Below are 7,807 nucleotides of genomic sequence, written 5' to 3'. Positions count from 1 at the left end.
GAATTGGGCCTGATGTTGGCCTGACGGCCCTCAAGCACATCCAGAAGGCAAAGGGCATCTCCAGTGGGCACAAAGGAGCCACTCTCTCTAGTAGGATGTAACACAAAAGACCACCTCTCACCAGCCCCCAGCTTCGTGCCAGCCCACCTTCCGTGGAGGCAGCCAGAGTTACTGCTGTACCTGCCTCTCAGGGTCCATTCCAGCTCCCCTTAGCCTCTCCCCATGCCCCTCGCACCCCGCCATCGACTCAAGGGCCCCCTGGCACTCAGCAAAGGCTCATCGAATTTGCTATGAACATCCCAACTTCCTGAGTCTGCACAGCTACTCCTAGAACAGCTCCACCACAGCTTTCCAGAGTAGGCGGGCCCCTCAGAGTAACTTCCGGGAGGTTTAATTGGGAAAACTCCCAGGACCATGTGGTTTGGTCAGCTGGTGCTTTCTGCCCTCCTGGGGAGCAGCTGCAGCCACCGATCAGAGGTGAGAGCACAGGAACCAGGTTTCTGGAGACGAGGCGTGTGGTCCAGAGCTGAGGTACACTCCCAGCGGGAACAGGAAACACGATGGTTCTCCACAGGCCGCTCTGCTCCCTGGGGCCCTTGCGGTCGTCACTCCCGGGCGGAAGCCAGGGATGCTGCTAAACATTCCGCTATGTCCAGAAACCCTCCCCTGACCCCCGCATCCGGCCCAATGTCAGTAATCCCGAGGCTGGCAAACCCCGACACAAAAGAGGAAAAGCCTGAGAAAGTGGAGTGAAGATTTGGAAGGCTGTGTGGTCACCACCTCATCGCGGCTCATGTGGCCACTTCATTCTGGAGCTGGCTCCAGGCACAGGTTAAAAATAGGCAGGTAGCTTAGTAGCTTCTGAGAGGTCAGATAAACCCAAAGATAAATGGCGCGGGATATGGCCTGGGTGAAGTGGGCCGTCATCTCCGGGATGTTAACCAGAGGCCTGACACCAGAGCTTGGCTGCCTGACAGTAAAGGGGCTAGAAAAATCTGACGGCATCTTATTACTGCTTCTTCAGTTCAAGGCCAAGAAGCAAAAAACAATCGAAAGCGGAGGGTCCCTTCCATCTCAAGGCCAAAGAATTGAACACAAGCTCTAAACTATAAGAAAGCACACGGGGTTCTGATACTAAACAAAGTTTATGGGGTTAGCGTATTTAAAGGGGTAGCGGTGAGGGCTTTTCCTCTGAGTTCACTGACCCAGAGCCAAGGGCTGTCTGTTTCCCCCCCAGCACACAGGAGATCATCTCTCCTGTATTTTTCTGACACTTTTCCTATAGGCCACTCTCTTTCCTTATCTTGATCCTGGTCTCTCGTTCCAGCCCTCATCTTTTGAGGGAGGGTGGCTCAGTGGTAAAGCATCCACCTGCCAATCACCCCTGTCTCTGCATCGGTGATGCCCGGGGCACATCCTGGCCAGTCTGGCAGTACTGCTGTCCCTTGGTAGAGACGAACACAGCCGGCAGGAGGGAGAAAATAGCCACTATCCAGTTAGCGCCCACTAGGTACCCAGGCACCCACCAGAACCATCGTGTATTTCCTGTCCCCAGCAGATGCTCTCCATTTCCTGGCACGACTCATTACCACATGCATGCTCAGTCGCTCAGTCGTGTCCACCTCTTTTCGACCCCATGGACTGTAGCCCGCCAGGCTCGTCTGTCCGTGGGATTCTCCAGGCAAGAATACTGCAGTGGGTTGCCATTTCCTCCTCCAGCGGATCTTCTTGATCCAGGCATCGAACCTGAGTCTCCTGCTTCCTGCATTGGCAGGTGGATCCTTCACCACGGGGACACCAGGGAAGCTCCACTCATCACCACAACCACATGGAAAACGTTATTCCTCTGTCACAGACAAAGGGAAGGAGACTCGGACTCACTAACTTGCCTACGGACACACAACTTCAAAAGGCTGACTGTGCTTCTCCCACTGCCCGATGCGTTCTCCCTGGGCTGGACTCACTTCCGGCCTGCGGGACGCCAGGCCTGTCCACCTGTCACCCCTCTCCTGATGAGAATCAACAACTTCTGCAATAGAGAGCACACCTCCAGGACAGCAGATTTCAACAAAGAATAAATCATTGCTCAAGAGCTGTGCTGTTCAATACAGTAGCCACCAACCAGGGGTGTCTATTTATATTTAAAGGAAGTAAAACGAAGCATGAATTAAAATGCAGTTCCTTAGCTGTACTAGCTGCATTTCAAGTGCTCGACAGCAATGCAGCAGACACAGAGCATCTCCATCATCACAGAAAGTCCTACTGGCCAGCTCTGCTCAGAGGGCTTCAAGGGTAACTTCAAGCTATATTTTAGGGCATCCAGGGTGGGGTCGTATTAGTTGTTCAATCAACATGGAAATTCCATCTTTCCCAGTGTCAACTTGGAAAACTCCATATCTTCTCATGTGCCTGAAATGGTTAGAGAGAATAACTGACTCAATGGATATGAATTTGAGTAAACTCCGGGAGATAGTGAAGGACAGGGGAGCCTGGCATGCTGCAGTCCACAGGGTTGCAAAGAGTCGGACATGACTTAGCAACTGCACAACAAGTTCAGTTCAGCGGCTCAGTCGTGTCTGAATCTTTGCGATCCCATGGACTGCAGCACGCCAGGCCTCCCTGTCCATCACCAACTCCCAGAGCTTGCTCAAACTCATGTCCATAGAGTTGGTGATGCCATCCAACCATCTCATCCTCTGTCATCCCCTTCTCCTTCTGCCTTCAATCTTTCCCAGCATCAGGGTCTTTTCCAAAGAGTTGGCTCTTCGTATAGGGTGGTCAAAGTATTGGAGTTTCAGCTTCAGCATCAGTCCTTCCAAAGAATATTCAGGACTGATATCCTTTAGGATTGACTGGTTTGGTCTCCTTGCAGTCCAAGGGACTCTCAAGAGTCTTCTCCAACACCACAGTGCTGGATAAAGCACAAGCTGGAATCAAGATTACTGGAAGAAATACCAATAACCTCAGATATGCAGATGACATCACCCTTATGGCAGAAAGCGAAGAACTAAAGAGCGTCTTGATGAAAGTGAAAGAGGAGAGTGAAAAAGTTGGCTTAAAATTCAACATTCAAAAAAAAACAAAAACTAAGATCATGGCGTCTAGTCCCATCACTTCATGGCAAATAGATGGGGAAACAGTGGAAACAGTGAGAGACTTTATTTTCTTGGGCTCCAAAATCACAGCATGCAGCCGTGAAATCAAAAGATGCTTGCTCCTTGGAAGAAAAGCTATGACCAACCTAGAAAGCATATTAAAAAGCACAACAACAAGAGACATCACAAAAGAAGATAAGAAATAAAAAGCAATCAAGGGTGAGGGTGGAAAAATGGATAAACTTATGTGAGGGAGATTCAAAGCCTAACGAACAACTTTAGGTCTCCTGGTTTCTGCTTGCTGAAACACTACTGTGACCACTGCGGGGTTTTTCGTTCGCTCCCCTGAGCCAAGGAGTGGGTGGGAACATCGCAACTTAATCCGCCAGGGGAGGCACTGGACGGCTCTGGCTCTGGCTCTTGCTGATCCAGGGGCTCACCCGCTGCCAAGACCATATCACATTCTGCCTACCTAACCTCTCCAGGTATTTTCTATTTGTTTTATGGAAAGTATCTCTCAGATCTTAAGAGAATTTTCCGAACCAACAAATGAATTCTTCTTGATGCCTGAAGCTATGAAAATCTTATTTTTTAAAACAAAGCTCTCTGTTTGCTCACCTAATTTGACATTTTTCCACCCTGAGTAAAAGCACACTGTCGTGACCAGTTCTCCAGTTTGGGCTGTATGGACACAACCTCTTCCTTGGTATAAGTCTCAGACTATTTTCCAACTTTCTTCTCAATCTCTTCTACCCCCTTCATCAAAACAAAACTCTATCTCTAGGTACCAAATTAGAGAGGCTTGGTTTGTTCGCATTAAGCAGCATTTCCTCTGAACACTGACCCTGTGGTCAAGTTGCTGGCCTTGAAGACAGGGGGCTGCTGCTGCTACTGCTAAGTCGCTTCAGTCGTGTCTGACCCTGTGCGACCCCAGAGACGGCAGCCCACCAGGCTCCCCCATCCCTGGGATTCTCCAGGCAAGAACATTGGAGTGGGTTGCCATTTCCTTCTCCAATGCATGAAAGTGCAAAGGGAAAGTGAAGTCGTTCAGTCGTGTCCGACTCTTCACGACCCCATGGACTGCAGCCTACCAGGCTCCTCCGTCCATGGGATTTTCCAGGCAAGAGTACTGGAGTGGGGTGCCATTGCCTTCCCCAGAAGACAGGGGGACTCGGGTTCAAATCCTGACTGTGTGCCAGTGCCCTGAGGAGCTACTTAAAGTCTGGGGCCAACACCTCCGCCACCCCACTGCACCCCAGGAGGTGTCCTGGCCGAATCTTGTGGTATTTACCCTCCTATGTACTCAACTGTGTCTGACTCTTTGTGATCTCATAGACTGTTACCCACCAGCCTCTGTGGTTCTCCTCCTCTGGATTCTCCAGGCAAGAATCCTGGAGTGGGTTGCCACTTCCTTCTCCCATGTCTTATGCATTGGCAGATGGATTCTTTACCACCAGTACCATCTGGGAAGCCCTCCTAGCCTTCCCTCAAATTGTCTCTCAGTTTTTTAGTGCCTTGTCCTCATACATGAATGGATCCAAGGATCACCACACCTCTGGGAAGGGCTCCAAGGTTAAAGACAGAGGCCAAATCACACAAAGGACGGAAAGGAATAGACCATCACACAGGGAACAAAAGCGATTTTCGGGAACAATCAGAAAACCAAAATAAACACTCCTCAGAATGACAGAAGAAGGTGCTGCATTAGTAACTCAAAAAGGATGCTGCAAAAATGGACCACGGAACCAAAACAAACGAACAGATACTCTTAGAAATAAAATATAGGACAAATAAGTTTAGTAGAAGAAGGAGAAGATAAAGCTGAGTAATTAGCTATAAAGTATCACCAAAATACAAAAAGCTAGAAAATGAGATGAAAAAGGAAGCTACTTCTATCAACAGCAGTTGCTTTAAAAGAACAGAGCAAACAGTGGGAAGGGGAAATTTTTCAGAAAATATCCCAGAATTTTAGGATATACATTTCCAGATTGAATGAATGTAAAAATAAAATCCAGAATACTGAAAATCAAGAGAGGATCCTGAAAGCTTGTAGAGTGTAAAAATAGATGTTACACAAGATACTGAGAATACATAAGGCATCAAAATGATCAAAGCAATCCTGAAAGCTAGAATAAAATGGAAAAAAATGTCTTCAAAATTGTGGTAGAAAACAGTTAATTATACGTTTTTGGTATTTATTATTTTATTTTATTAAATAGGTAATACAGAGCTTCCCTGGTAGCTCAGTGGTAAAGAGATCACCTGCTAATACAGGAGACACGCGTTTGTTCGATCCCTGATCAGGAAGATTCCACACACTGTGGAGCAACGAAGCCCGGGCACCACAGCTACTGAAGCCGCGTGCCTAGAGCCCTAGCTCCGCACCGAGAAGCCGCTACAATCAGAAGTCTGCACACTGCAGCTAGACAGCAGTCCCCGCTTCCACGACTACAGAAGAGGCCGTGCAGCAGGGAAGACCCAGCAGAGCCAAAAATAAAGAGATAAAATCACATAAAAATCATACAGTCACAGGGTTCAAATATCAAAGGAGTATAAAAATTACATGTAACAAATCTACATTTCCACTTACATGTCCACATTGCTTTTACTGGACTTTCTGCCAGTTTCCCTATGCAAATGCAGGCAAGTCACAGACCTCCTCACCTGAGCAATGGCATGCTATCTTCATTTTCTGCACATTGCTTTTTTTCCCAGTTAACAATACACACTGGAAATAATTTCAAAGTATACATAGAAATCTCTGTCATTCTTCGGAAAAAAAATTATTCTAACCTAGAACTCTATACTCAGCCGAACTATCAAGTGTGAGGGTACAATAAAGACATTTTCAGACATGCAAGCGCTTAGAAAAGGCATTCTCTCTCAGAAAGCTACTGAAGGGTGTGTTCCAACAAAATGAGTTAGTAGCTCAAGAAAGAAGACAGTGCAGAATCCAGCACACACGGATGCATCGACAGCAACAAAGAAGTGGCAAAGGGGAGGGCAGCTGACACAAACCCCGAGAGCACTGAGCACAGACTGGACAGAGGTCTCGGGGGGAGATTTCCAGGAGGGCATAAAGCGGAACTGATAGATTCATTTAATCACATAGAAAATAATATTGCGAAGGTTTCTGTTCAAAAGCTCGTGAGAAATTAGGCATGAGAGATACGCAAAGAGATGAGCGATTGGGGAAAAAAGGAAATAATGAACTCCAAAAAAAGCAGAAAATTGTATAAAGAAAAACATCATTGTATACTTGTTGGCTCTGCAGTTAGCGCTATCACACTACATCATCATCACCACTAATGTTCACTGAGCATGTTCTGGTCATCCTCTGAAGTCTTGTCAGGAAATACTTCATTTACCCCCATAAAACCCGGGAAGAAGCATACTCTTAAAATGTTCCCATCTTACAGATGAGGGAATAGAGACACAAAGTGGTTAAGGAACTTGCCTGAGGTCATGGAGTAAGTGCAAGGATCGGAGACTGAACCCAGGAAAAAGGAAAACTGACTTGGGCCCCCACACTCTTAACCAGTCTATTGTTCTGCTAGCGGTCGCTTATGAATCTATAAGCGCAAGGTGACTATGACGTGAAGAAGAGCGGGGAGAAAGCGGGGAGTGAACCTGAGCTAGACCCACAGACCCAAGTCCTCCCCTCCAATCAGGAGGCCAGCACATGGTGCCTACAGTTGAAAAATCAATGAATAGTGCACATGCATATTATTTACAAATGGGGAGCCCATTACCAGGTCATTTAGGGTCTTTTAAGGCCGTTAACCAGTCCATCCTAAAGGAAATCAGATTTGAGTACTCATTGGAAGGACTGTTGCTGAAGCTGAAGCTCCAATACTTTGGCCACCTGATGTGAAGAGCTGAGTCACTGGAAAAGACCCTGATGCTGGGAAAGATTGAAGGTGGCAGGAGATGGGGATGACAGAGGATGAGATGGTTGGATGGCATCACCGACTCAATGGACATGAATTTGAGCAAACTCTGGGAGACAGTGGAGGACAGAAGAGCCTGGGTGCTACTGTCCATGGGGTTGTTGAATGAACAACAACAAAGCCCATTAAGAGCTTGGCTTTTACTGAGGGATATGGAAAGCCATTACGACACAATCTGACATGTTTTAGAAGGACCACCCAGCTGTTGTGTGGAGAATGGCCTGAGAATATGGGACCAGGGTGAAAACAAACATTACTTTAATGACATAAAATTAATTTTTAAAGATGAAAGTGTGAAAAAAAAAGAGGAGGAGGAGAAACAGTAAGTACTGCACAATTGCACTCATCTCATCTCACACGCTAGTAAAGTAATGCTCAAAATTCTCCAAGCCAGGCTTCAGCAATACGTGAACTGTGAACTTTCAGATGTTCAAGCTGGTTTTAGGAAAGGCAGAGGAACCAGAGACCAAATTGCCAACATCTGCTGGATCATTGAAAAAGCAAGAGAGTTCCAGAAAAACATCTATTTCTGCTTTATTGACTATGCCAAAGCCTTTGACTGTGTGGATCACAATAAACTGTGGAAAATTCTGAAAGAGATGGGAATACCAGACCACCTGACCTGCCTCTTGAGAAATTTGTATGCAGGTCAGGAAGCAACAGTTAGAACTGGACATGGAACAACACAATGGTTCCAAATAGGAAAAGGAGTCCGTCAAGGCTGTATATTGTCCCTGCTTATTTAACTTCTATGCAGAGTCT

This window comes from Bison bison, unplaced genomic scaffold (genome assembly GCF_000754665.1).
Source record: "Bison bison bison isolate TAMUID 2011002044 unplaced genomic scaffold, Bison_UMD1.0 scf7180017864475, whole genome shotgun sequence".
Taxonomy (NCBI): domain Eukaryota; kingdom Metazoa; phylum Chordata; class Mammalia; order Artiodactyla; family Bovidae; genus Bison; species Bison bison.
Note: the sequence above shows the minus strand (reverse complement) of the source record.